Source organism: Mirounga angustirostris, unplaced genomic scaffold, assembly GCF_029215605.1.
Source record: "Mirounga angustirostris isolate CCGP_5_RB_7025 unplaced genomic scaffold, mMirAng1.0.hap1 SCAF_3, whole genome shotgun sequence".
NCBI classification, from domain to species: Eukaryota; Metazoa; Chordata; class Mammalia; order Carnivora; family Phocidae; genus Mirounga; species Mirounga angustirostris.
In genome coordinates this window covers 67,631,330-67,644,587 of record NW_026991711.1, presented here as the reverse complement: position 1 = coordinate 67,644,587, position 13,258 = coordinate 67,631,330, and the positions used below count along the sequence as shown (strand labels likewise).

At 40.5% G+C, this 13,258-nt stretch overlaps 1 protein-coding gene across 4 annotated transcripts in view; it reads right to left on the bottom strand.

The window, feature by feature from the left end:
* The window catches only part of STARD13 (StAR related lipid transfer domain containing 13), a 521,208-nt gene extending 508,833 nt beyond the window's left edge, over nucleotides 1–12,375 (bottom strand). For all 4 annotated transcript variants that reach the window (XM_064586208.1, XM_064586209.1, XM_064586211.1 and 1 more), the window contains exon 1: nucleotides 12,188–12,375. The gene's annotated coding sequence lies outside the window, so the exon portion shown is untranslated. The remainder of the gene's footprint in view (nucleotides 1–12,187) is intronic.
* Nucleotides 12,376–13,258: the final 883 nt, after the last annotated feature.

The following is a 13,258-nucleotide window of genomic DNA, read 5'->3' as shown; positions in this document are numbered from 1 at the left end:
AATTGGGGTTGATCTTAGGACATATTTCTCTGTGGTAACTACTGGTGTGAGGGTACAGTCTGTGTCCATGCAACATAAACGAACCGCACGGCTTAACTGAGGACCAAACTCCTAACTCACTGGGAGCCTAGTCCAGGCTCTTTCTTTGCATGGGTTCCTGTCCATGGTGCCAGAGAGGGAGGGAGGCCATAGTCTCAAGGGATGGGGGAAATAAAGTGGGTTGGCCATGTGGGCCAGACCATAAAGGGACTTAGAAAGTCAGGCAGAAAGCTTTACAGATTTGACCTGGACTGTTTAGGATAGAGCTATGTTAGGTGTTGTTTCATTTGCTTTGGGCCTGTGTCACAAAAGGCAGCTGGTCAGGGGACATTAGCCTAAGAGTAGCCAGTTTGCTGGATGGACTTAAGGGTCAGGTGAGTGGAGATAGGAGTCTAGCTAGGTCCGAGTTTTAGCAGTTCCTGAGAAAGGACATGATATGTCTGGACAAGGCCTTGGTGGGAGGAAAGGTGGGTACGTCATAGAGATTGCTCAAGGAAAGAATTGTGATAGATGGAACACAGAGGATACAGAAGGAAGCCTCAAAGATATCACTGATATGTCTCCTCTGGGAGACTGGAGTAGGGCTGCATTTCTTCGCAATCCCTCCTGAGAGAATATACAAGGTGACGATGGCCAGGCTATATGTGACTACAGAGGTCTGACACACTACCTCTGCATCAACTAGCCCAGGAAGCCAACCACAGCCTCCACAGCAATGGCCCAGAGCATTCACGACTTCACCAAGGACTGTCAGCTTCCCTATTTTTAATCCCTGCTTCCAACTCAGGACTAATCAGCCAAAAATGCTCCTCTAAGCAATCATGTAGGAAGCCCCACTTCTAGCTAGCCCTCCTCCAGCTTCTGCACGCCAAAAACCTTCAATGGGGTCACACCCTGAGACTTCTCTTTTTCCTCCTGTAAAGCTTTCCCACTCCTCTGCCTGCCTTTGAATCTCTGCCAAGTGCATGTGATGGTGGCTGACTCTCCTGCTATCATAAATGCCAAATAAATTATCTCCATTTGTTCTCATTTGGGTGGTCTTCATTTATTTCCACACTCCCATATCAGCCTTCAGCTCAGCCACTCTTCCCAATAGCAATATCTAGGGAGGCAATTTGGTGAAACTGAGGGAAGGCATCACTAGGAATCACTTCTAGCCCCCAAGCGGACTCTGTGGCCTTGGGCCATCTCTTAACCTTTTGAGCACCTATCTCCTGAATCTTTAAATGAAACTTGTTTATCAAGGTGGTGAAATTCTGGTCTTCAAGAAGACCTAGCCAGTCAGAGTATATAGAGGCAGTCCAACAGATCCTTAACTACCTACAAATATATTTCCCTCCCTGTAATTTCTGAACAGGGAGAGAGGGACAGAGAGAGAGAAGTGGGAAAGTAAGAGGGAGGAAGGAGAGCAGGAAGGAGGAAGGCAGATGGGCTCTCAGATTTCACCAAAAGGGAAATGAGAGGCCCATGATTCCAAACTCCCTTGAATGAGATCATCAGCTTCTGCTGTACTTGCCTAAGCCTGATGCTGCAGCACTGTTCTTCCTCCAAGATAAGTCTGACCTCGCTCCTCTGATGGCAGCCGGACAGCTTATAACAGGAAGGGAAGTGTCTATGTTGCCTCAACAGGAAGAATGGGAGCTAGGTTGTACAGACAGTGGTGGCTGTCCCAGTCCTTTCAGAGACAAAACATAGAAATTTCTTTGACCCAAGAAATCACAAGTCCTTTCCCCTCAGGACCTGAGAGGACAAGTGCTGAGGATGCACTAATTTTTCAACACCATACCACCATTCCACTGCCCTTTCCATCAAGTGAAACTACCCATGGAGGCTTTTTGCATTCTACCTATTTCCTCTTTGTGGCCCATTGTCACACATAACACTACACTCAGTAAGGATTTAGTAGCAGATCCATTCAATGAGTTTTTACGATTGTTCAGTTTTTGGTGTCATGGTGAGAAAGAACAAAACACCAAGTTCCATATAAATAGCACATGTCAGTTGAGGTTTCCTTCTGAGACTCATGGAACTGTGTTGATTTTGCATTGGGTGAAAATTCCCTCTAAGGCATTCCCAGCTTGCTGCAACTGTTGAACTTAACAATGCCGTCTCTCACCTCGAAGAAATCCAACAGACCTGGCTTCAGTGCTGGCGCTCTGTCTTATACATGCTGCTGTTTGGAGCAAGTCCTTTGCCCGCTTTGAACCTCAGATACCATGCTTTAAGTCACCTTACTCCTCTTGACCAAAAAGATAACATGAGACTGTGCGAAAGACTGTTGATAAACTATGTTGTGAATGTCCCAATGATGAGAATAAAGGAGGGCCTGAGGGGGTCCCTGTTATTGGGCCAACATTTCAAGGTCAAGTACCAATCAGTGAATCATCCAACAACACAACCCAGGCTCCTCAGGAGCAAATTCCTGCTTCTTATTTAAGGTCACTGTTTGATTGTGTTTTTACCTACTACTCCTTTTGGGTGGGGTTTAAAACAAGAGAATACCTGAACCCCTGGACATTTCATGCAATTTATGAAAAATCTTCAAAGTAGCAACCCTGTGGCATTTTTCAAGGAGTGTATGATCCAAAAAAAAAAAAAAAAAAAAGTCAAGAACTTCTGATCTACTACTACAAAACATTCAGGAGGCAGTCATGTTAAGGACAAAAAAAAGGAAACCAATACACAGATACTTAATCTTTGTATGGTCAAGAATTAATGGTTACTTGTGTACCTCTAAGTAAGTAATAAGCACATTCAAATTACCTTTTAACCAGCAGCTAAATGAAAACAATATTTTTTCTACCAGGTCCCTTCTCTTGCCAGTTTCTTTGTACTGGTTAATCCTGATGGAAAGACAATGCCTAACAGAATCATTTTAGACAATGGAGTAATTACTACCTTGAATATTTTTTTGTTACAGAAGAAAGTGTCTCTTTATTTTGGCTCTCCTATTTTTCTTTCAGTAATGAGGGTAAGTAATGTTTAACCAACTAGAAGCTTGCTGGCTTTCAGAGGCAGCCATTGAGAAAGGACTGATCTGAAATGAGAGAAGAGGGAACCATTAGACTAAAAATAAAATGAATTCCAAGCTTTGACTCTCTCCAGGGTTCTCTAGAGTGTCATAACTTATGGTTAATGAGGGTCCCCAGGGGGAAGGTCATAAGTCAATGTCACTCTCCTGGTTCAGTGCAAGCCATTGAGCTAAATGTGTTGGTATATTTTGCCCTTGACCACCGGGACATGGAATAAACCAAGGCATAAAATAACCTGACTTGCCCCTGAAGGAAGAGAAGCTTCTGCTAAAATGAGACTAAGCCATGTGGTAAGGTCTAAACATTCCTTTGACCCCAGGATTTTTAGCAGAATTTCTCGGAATGGCATGCCACAGTTTGTTAATCTCTAAATGGAGGAAATCCTTCCTAACCTCTAAATGGAGGAAAATTTATACATCTCCTCCATGAATCTTAGAAGAAATGGCCAGTGCTTCTGGGAATGCACTTGGTGCTACTATTTTAATGTTACTAATATGTGGATCGGGACTTACTGTATAGAATCACACCATTTATGGGCTGGACATGATCTTAGATATTATATTAGTGTAGGAGTTACTGTACTGAGCTAGAAAGAAGATCCTTGGAAATATTAATAGAGTATTGTGGTTAAGAGCAAGGCATCTGTATCCAGGTTGCTTGGATTTCCATCACTTCACTTCTCTACCTCAGTGACCTCATACACAGAACACGGATAATTAAAGTACGAGATTCAGGGTGCCTGGGTGGCTCAGATGGTTAAGCGTCTGCCTTCAGCTCAGGTCATGGTCCCAGGGTCCTGGGATCGAGTCCCACATCGGGCTCCCTGCTCCTTGGGAGCCTGCTTCTCCCTCTGCCTCTCTCTCTCTCTGTCTCTCTCTCTGTCTCTCATGAATAAATAAATAAAATCTTTAAAAAAATAAATAAATAAATAAAGTATGAGATTCACAGGATGTTGTGAAGCCTAAAGTGCCTAGAGTATCTGTTAAACTAAGTGCTAGGTAAAGTTTGCTTATATTATCAAAGAATTTCACATAATATTAGTTATATGGTTTAAAATTTGTATGAACCACAAAAGAACCTTTGTATGTTTGAAAAAATGGTAAATCATATATATGGGAAACATTATCTATTCAGTTTACACAGTGTTGAGTGAACATTCTTGAACCAGTTGCAACTGCTAGAAAAATATTCTCTCTCCTATAGCCTTTGTCCCAGAATTTGGGAACTAAGATTCATCTATCCATTCAGCATCTATTGAGCGCCTACTATGTGTCAGCCACTGCTCTAAGTATTGGAAATACAGCACTGAACAAAAGAGTCAAAAGTACCTGCCCTCATGAAGATTATAGTCTGATGTAAAGAGTAAGTTTTTTGGTCTATTTTTTTCATTTGAGGTTCAGAGAATCCAAAGTGCATGTCAGGTTATTTTATGCCTTGGTTTACTCCAGGTCCCCATGGTCAAGGGCAAAATATACCAACACATTTAGCTCAATGGCTTGCACTGAACCAGGAGAGTGACATTGACTTATGACCTTCCCCCTGGGGACCCTCATTAACCATAAGTTGTCTAAAGTCACACAGCTAGTCCTAGATCTTGTGATCCCTTATCACAACAGACTTAAAAAAAAAAAAACCTTGCTTACCATGCAGCTTTAAAAATGTTCAGAAGATGTATTTGCTTGTCAAACAAGCTAATACAGAAACAGAGCAGCCACATACATACACCGGCTGTTTCACATCTAAGTCACGTGACTTTCCAGCTCCTTGGGGCCACCACACGTCCCCCTCTGCCTCTCTTGTCATGTTCACCACACCATGCCATTTCTGTGACCTCCACTTAAGAAACTTCTGAAAGCTAAAGTGATGAGTGAGGACAACAGTGATGATAAAGAAAGGAGGATTTTCACTATGGAAATATTAAAGGAGAGACAACTTCATCTTGAGAATTTCAAGCTTCATACTCCATATTAGGTATGCTTCCACACCTGTTGAGATAAAATTCTTCTGTGGTTTTTATCTCTTTTCCAGACCTTCCAGGTTGTACCTTAACATGTTCAGAAATACCTACCTTGCCCTCTCAGAACTTATGGAATCAACTTAATTTAAATTCATTTTCATTTTCTTGTTTATATAGATATATATAGGAAACTGGATGAATAGGCAGTTAAACATGTAGTTTTAGGGGTGTGTGTGTGTGTGTGTGTGTGTGCCCATTTATCTTCCCAACTGTTGCATTTCTTCATTTCTAAGACATCATTCTCTGAGACAGATCATGAGATTTTGTATGAAGAAAGAAAAATATCACTCAAACTATCACTTGCCATCAACTGTAAAATTCATCCCGATTTCAGAGATGCAAAAATGTGAAAAGAGCTTGATAACTCTTCATTGGTAAAAAAGTTCTTCATATAATCTGTTACAAAATTATCCTTTTTAATGGATTCTGAATAATTGTTGCACTGAAACACTTTGGACTTAATTATTTCAAATATCCATCAAAAATGTCCCCTGAGGGGTGAAAAAGTACAATGCTAAAACGAAGTCTGTACAAACTAAAATATTTACAGATGAAATGATGATGTCTTAGATTCACATCACAAAAATATCTGAGGTGGGCACCATGGGATTGTACAGATAAAACAAGATTGGCTATGGGTTAATAATTGTTCAAGTTGGATTGCAAGGTACAGGAGGGCTTAGTGTACTATTCTCTTAAAATTTCAGAAAAAAAAATTTCTGTCTATAACGTGTTAGTAATAGAACCTCCCATGAATAGGATTGGGTCTTCTTATACGAAAGAGGTTCGTTTTATGCTCATGGTGGTATGTTCCAGATGGAGACTGTAAAAAATATTCCTGGGACTGTGAGTGATGAGGTGAGTGGAAGGTATGGTCATTGCTAGTCCTTCATCTTCTTTCTGAATATCTTATTTTGTTAAAGCTATCTGGGTCTTACCTTTTATTACAGTGAGAGTTGGCTAGTCTTTGTAATTGCTTCTAGCCCCAAAAGCCACCGTGCTACTTTACATCAGTATTTGGTCATCCTCAAAGGATACACAAGGTTGGTATCGAGGATAATTAAAAGCAGCAACAATAGCAATTTAAAATTTAATTGAATGTTCCAGTCACTATGCTAAGTGGCTTACTATGCATGAGTTTATTTCTCATGACAACCCTAACTTGTTAATACTATTATGATTTTATTTTTACCCATGAGGAAACAGACTGAGAAAACTTAAGTGCATTTCCCAAAGCTGGCAAGTGACGGGGCCTGGATCTAACCCTAAGCATGTACTTGAAACCATACTAGGTATTGCCTTCCTTCCTGTAATACTGGATTAAGAGTAATGGAAATCACAGCCTGCTGAGAATCACTTGCAGACAACAACTAAAGACAGGCTCAAGCCAATAATCAGCAGATGCAGATGCGTGAAAAAGAGCACAGGCTCAGGAAAGCAACTCTTGTAGAAACAAATCAAAAGGAACGCAGAAACCTCTCCCAAGTAAATAAACATAGTCCTAGCAGTGGGACAGGCAGAAGAGACCAGCTCATGGATGGTTTCCATTTTCTCCTGAGTCTTTAAATCATTTCAGAGTGCACTCATACTTCATCAAACCTCTCATGCCTGGGTTTAGCTATTCTGTTTACACATCATCTCCTGGGCCTCACACGGTCCTTTTAGACTTCCTCAGCTTGTTCCACTCCATCCAGAATCTTAATGCTCATTAACTATCACGATATGAAGAAATTTTCTTTTATGACTCTGTCCCTGTGGGGCCCTAACTGTCCAACCACTCTTTGTTACAAAATCTAATCATTATTCTCAATCTTGTAGAAGATCTCAAAGATCTCTCCTGCCCAGCTAGGTTAAGTACTACCCTCCTCTCCATATTCACCCACAGGTGCCTCAGTAACATTGAAATAAATAGATCTTTTGGAGTGGAAAGTCTTGAGGTCATCATCTGGATTGGCCCATCATTTGGACTTCAGGGTTTGAGGGTAGTTCAAGGATGGCACGTGTATTCAGAAGCAATGGAAGTCACACCGGGGATGGGACAATGATGAGAAGCTTGTACTAGAGGTAGCACAGGGTTTGGTATAGCATTTTACATTTGCATCCTCCCCTATGCTTCTAACAATGTCACCAAAAATCACATCACCTTCTTTGTCTACACCATATGGAATTTACCATCAACCAAAATCCTAAAGCCTTATTTTACAAGTACAGGTTCTTCCAATGTTTACTTGATCATCTACATTTATGTCAAAGTAAATAATCTTACACTTAACCACTGTTAAATAGTCTAGGTAAATTTAGATCATCATTCTAACCTGTTAAGATGTGTTTGGATTTCGATGATGTCAACACACTAATGTATTAATTCCTTTTGGCTTTATATCCAGAAATCTGTTTAACATACATTTATCCAAGACACTGACAAAAGTATTTATTAGGATAGGACTAAGAACAGAGTTTTTTATAAGCCATCAGACACTCCCCCACCAGTTGCTAAGAAGCACCCTCTAAGTATGTTCATTCAACCAGTTATTAATCTGCTTAATTGCATTAATTCAGCTCATATTTCTTAATCTTGTCTCCAATTATATCATGAAGAAATTACACAATGCCCCACTGAAGTTCATGAACATTTTGTCTGTTGCATTTCCTTGAACTATTGTTTCCTTCTAATTTGGCCAGATTTAATTTGGCTAAAAGCAATTTGACAAAAAGCAATTTGGTCAAGAAGACAACTTTCTTAAAACAATGATCTAGATAAAGAAGAATAATGCCAATCAGTGTGGTTTCAAAGTTGGTCATTTTTGTGTACTATTGGATAGAGTTGCGACCCATTTTGTACTTTATGTATTTTGTCAATATTATGGTTTTTCTCAATAGTTTGATTTTTAAAATTTCTAATTCATTTCCAGCCAGTTGTTCCTATCAAGCATTGCTATTATAATGCAGACTAACTGAAACAATGTAACTGTTCAGCAATTAATTAGAAGAATGCAAATGCCCAACAACTGGTGGATTGTTTTTTAAAAATATGCTAAGTTCCAAATACCATATGGTAGGTAAAATATCACATGTAGTCATAGGAAATACATATGGAAGGCCGTCATACACTAATGTGGAATCATCGATTGACGCTATTAAGTGGGATTATCTTTAAAAATGTGTTCTAGTTTGTATTATAATTTTCCATAATAAGCATGTGTTGCTTAAAAAGTCTAAAATAATACATAAATCACAACTGTAGTCAGTTGTTCAATCACTCTATTCGTTTCAAGTATTTAGCTCCTTTTGTTGGATTCTTGTTCCCTAAGCAATCCTTAATTGTTTAAACACAGTGTAAACAGAACAATTGTTTGAAGATGAATTCTGGAAACTGTAAAAGAGTGTTTAAAGATATTTATAGTGCTGTAAAGCTGTCCCATGCTTCATCACTCATACTTTAACGCATAATGATGGAAGATACTCATTTTTAACTAATCTGTTGTGTTGACTAATTTGCTTTTGACCAAATTACTTTTGGCTAAATACATACTACCATCGACCAAGCCAGTAATACATTAGAGAAAAAAAAAAACACGACTATCCCAATGATTTTCTTTTAAGTGAATCTATCCTGGATTCTAGGGATCCACTGGCATCTCCTTTGGATACTCTGCAAACCATTCCTTTAATAACCCATTTTTTAGAATCTTGCCAGCTTGGCAAAGTTTAGCAGTATGTATAAGTTCCTTTTGAAGCTGTCTGAAGACACCAATGGGGGAATAACCTCTTACTTGAAAATAAATGTTGAAGGTGCCTGGGTGGCTCAGTTGGTTAAGTGACTGCCTTCAGCTCAGGTCATGATCCTGGAGTCCTGAGATCGAGTCCCGCATCGGGCTTCCTGCTCGGCAGGGAGTCTGCTTCTCCCTCTGACTCTCCCTGCTCTCATGCTCTCTCTCTATCTCATTCTCTCTCTCAAATAAATAAATAAAATCTTTAAAAAAAAAAATGTTGATAAACTCAGTGAGGAGGCTATCCAAGCACTCTGTTCCAAGTACTTTATACTGACCTGTTCCAAGGAAATTGCTCAATTTCTCCACCCTCCCATGTCTCTACCAGTAGGAATTCAAGAATATCACATACATTTAATTTCTCGCACCCATAGTTTTCCCATGCTATTTTCCCTTGACCCACCTGCCTGTTATTACTATTATTTTAAAAATCAGTGTGACTCCAGGGGCCACAATTGCTGCTTGGCCCTGCTCTTCCCTCCTGGTCTATACTTTTGGCTGTTTGAGAGGGAAGGTGTATAGGAGTCACCAAAAGCTCCTGTGAGTTGCCAGCGAACCCTTCTTAATCCTTCTAAGTGTGGCTTCCAGGCAAATAGGTGATAGGTTGTACTTTATATGATTTTGCGTAATGTACCATATTACCTAAAACAAAATATTTAAATTATTTTCCATCTTCTCTGTAAAAGGATCCAGTCAGGATCCTTAACTTTTAAGTTGTTGCGTTAGCCTTCCTAGGGTTTGTTTAAAATAAAATAAAATAAAATAAAATAAAATAAAATAAAATAAAATAAAATAAAATAAAATAAAATAAAATAAAAAAATTACATCTTTTTTTGTGTACCATGGGATAGAGCAAGTCTGTTTGTTCAATAGACTTGCACGCCCGTGGAATCTCAGTGAAAGCCTGTAGAATGACTAAAGGAACTTGCTTCAGATGGGATATGAAATCATCGCAGCTAATTTCCTATTCCTTCAGGCTTTCATTTATTCAGTAAGAAATGAAAAGTAAGAATAACAAAAATAAAGGAAACTATTAGCTCTAGAGACAAATGAGACATTCTTTATATGTGAGCTCTAGAATGGCGGTGATTTCATCAGGGTTTGGTTGTTACAGTGACAGAGAATTCTTATTCCTAGTGCCTAGAATTCTGGTGCCTTTGTCTACCTTTTGGGAACTGCCCTGCAAGCATTCCTATCAGAGTCTGAGCATAACTATGGGGAAAAGACCCAGGGCTGTCAAAGATGAAAAACACAAGAACCTGAGTGAATCTTTCAATGGAGAAATGTCATCTTTGATAAAAGAAAGAGAGAAATCTTGAAAAAAAAATTTTTTTCTGGTCTCTGATTAGGTTATTTTTTCCTGAACTGCCAAAGGCAATATATTTTACCCCTGTTTCCACCATTTTCTTCCCCCACCTCCTTTTTTGCTCTTTTAATTTTTTTAGAACAAGAAAAAGAATTACAAAGAATGGCTGTGATGTAGTGACTGGTTAATGAAGCTAACACACTGCCTAAATATTTACTCTCACGTACGGGGTATTTGGATTGCAAATGTGTAGAAATGTTGTCAAGTTAAAAATAACTCTGTGAGGCAATGGCACACTGGAATGCTAGTCCAAGCCCACTGCTTATCCCTCTGAGACTAGCATCCTGGGTGTCCTGGCTGCACAAAGTAAACAACCTCAGCCTCACTTCCTTAGGAATCTTCACCTTTTTTGCTTGAACTGTTTTAAAAACGTGTGCCGAGACGAGCAAGAAACAGAGCAACAAGAGGAGGAGAAAAACCCTCAGATAGCCCCTCTTGGTTCCAGAGACCCCCACATTGCATGCCTGGCGGGGAAATTTTCTTCCCTCCAGACCAAAGGTAGCTTCAACATTCTGATCCTTGGAGTGAATGAGTACCTCGCCCAAACTGTGTGCAGCTAATCAGTAATGTGGTTCAAAGGGTAGGCTCGTGGAAATACCTGGAGCCAGGTGAGGCAGCTTAGTCCTGGAAGGGAGAAAGCCTGGAGGAGGGGAGATGGCATCTAGGCCAGCCCCCCCCATCGCCCCACCCCCGCTCCTTCAGACTTCAAGTGGGGTGCCCTAGCCCCTCTGGGCCTCACCTCAGCCTGTTGCATCAGGAGGCAATCTGTATCACAGGACTGTGCCTTGGGGGCTGATAGATCAATGTAAACCACTATCCAGAATGAGAAAGACAATAATGAGCAAGAATCTGAATGCTTTTTGTGGATGCTCATTGGTGCTGTCCCTGAGGAGGGCACAGGAAGGGGCTTAGGGACCTCAGGGGAAGTTTAAGATGCCCACAGTATCTTAGTCCCTAGGGAAGAGATAAAGGCAAGTAGGAAAGTAGGAGAAACATCTGGACAAAGATTTAAGAGAAAAGAAACGGTGTAAATATAGTGGAGGTCTTTTCCTGAATGGTCTCCAGAACACAGAAAGAAGGTTTAGCATCATTTCTCCCTACAACAGAGAAATATTTTACAGTGACACCTTCTTAGATACAGATTATTTACAGAGCTAAAAGCAAGGCCTTGGGGTCTGATCAAACTTGAACCAAAACACTAAAAGTTCCTGTAAATTTCTCCAAAAAGATTGGGTTTCATTAACATTAGACACATAACTGCGTTATATACTGTTGAACTTGTTCTGCATCATTTTCTGTCTGACAAACCACTGGCTCTTAGTCTGCACACTGTAATAACTTCCAGCTTCCCAACTTAATTTGCCACAATCACAGGGAACTGGTCTACACACAGCAACACCTGACTGCAGCAGATTTTCGAGGTCTTGCAGAGCAGTGCTAACAAAATTGTGGCAACAAGGGTTGCCCTAACCCCCTCTAACTCCCTCCCGTGCCTTAGCAAGCACCCAGCCACACTTGTGATAAAGACCCACAGACCTGGACTGATATTTGGTTACAATTCCACAGGGCTTTTCTCTCTACAGAATTAATCCTGCACACACACCCATTTTTCAAGTGGCAAAGATAATTCGACCCCGTTTTAAAGGACACTGATTACTCTGAAACCAGAGAGAAAACCCAGCCCATCCTGGACACTTCCACACAAGTTGAAAAGTACAACAAATCGACGTGACTATTTCATTATGGAAGAATTTTTTCTTTTTTTAAGCAATGGCTCTTTTTTTTTTTTTTTTGTCTTTTTAAACCAAAGCTGTGTGCATGTTTCACAGTGAGCTGTTACTCTTAAAGGCAGCAGAAAAGGCAGCATGTTAAAGTCTCACATTAAACAACAAAGTTTCAAGGAACGTCCTCAAATTACATTCACAGTTTCAAAGTTCAAGAATTGTGGCAGAGCGCTGCTTACCTTACAGTCCCAGGTCCCAAGAGGTCTTTGAGTCTAAAGCAGTACATCAAATGGGCAGGATTTATTTTCTCGCATAAAAGTCTAATCTGTCATAGCACCCAGCTCACCGGGAGGAACAAACCTCCTCTTCCTGAACACCAGTGAGGGAACCAGAAGAGTTCATGTGGGAAGTGGCTTCCCTGGGAGCCTGTCACAGTCTGCACATGCTCTCTGTGACGGAGGTGCCGAATCAACCTTGGCGTGAGGCTCACAAAGCACCTCATTGTGAGGTCCTGGCCAAGTCTTGGGGGAAGGAAAAGGTTATAAAAAATGGGCTCTAGCCAATCTGTAGCCAGTTTTGTTGGGATGGGCCTCTCATTCATTAAAAATAGAATTATTTTTCTGTTAGCTTCCCAGGGAACAAGTAAGACTTGTGACAACTCACCAATATGTTGAGATAAGAGGAAAAGCTTATCTCTCAGAACTCTACTCTGCTCCTGGCTTGTGTGAAGGAGGGCTCTGTAGTTAAAGCTCCATCTCACCTCTTAGAAAAGCATCTACTCCTTAAGAACTGACAGGATGTTTTATCGGAAGGAAGTTCACAATTATGGGTGTACAATAATGTGTGCTAACCAGGCCCCAAATGTAAATCTACTGCATCTGTGTCATAAAATCCATCTGTGACATTGACATAATCTCTCAAGTGGGCTTTTCCACATCAAGCTAGCTAGAAGTCATTGTGAAGAGCAAGTACGTGTCCCCTCGTGGGACATAGATGTACAAGGACCAGAAAAACACTTGCTTTTACTTTCACATCCACCTGCTCCAATGTGCCACAGAAAAGAAAAGAGGTATTGGGCGGAAAAAAAAAAAAAAAAAAAAAACCGTCAAAATAATCAAACCTCTTCAAAATCCATAGGGTAAAACGTGAGCCATGATTACTCTTGGCTTAGAGTTTGATGTCATTTGGCCTTTCTGCAGCCCTTATTAGGACTCCAGCCTGAGCAGTCAATGGTGAGCAGCTGCTTCTGGGCACAAATAAGAGAGAAAGACAACACCTTGAAGTAGACAGTGGGGCAAAGAGACCCATGT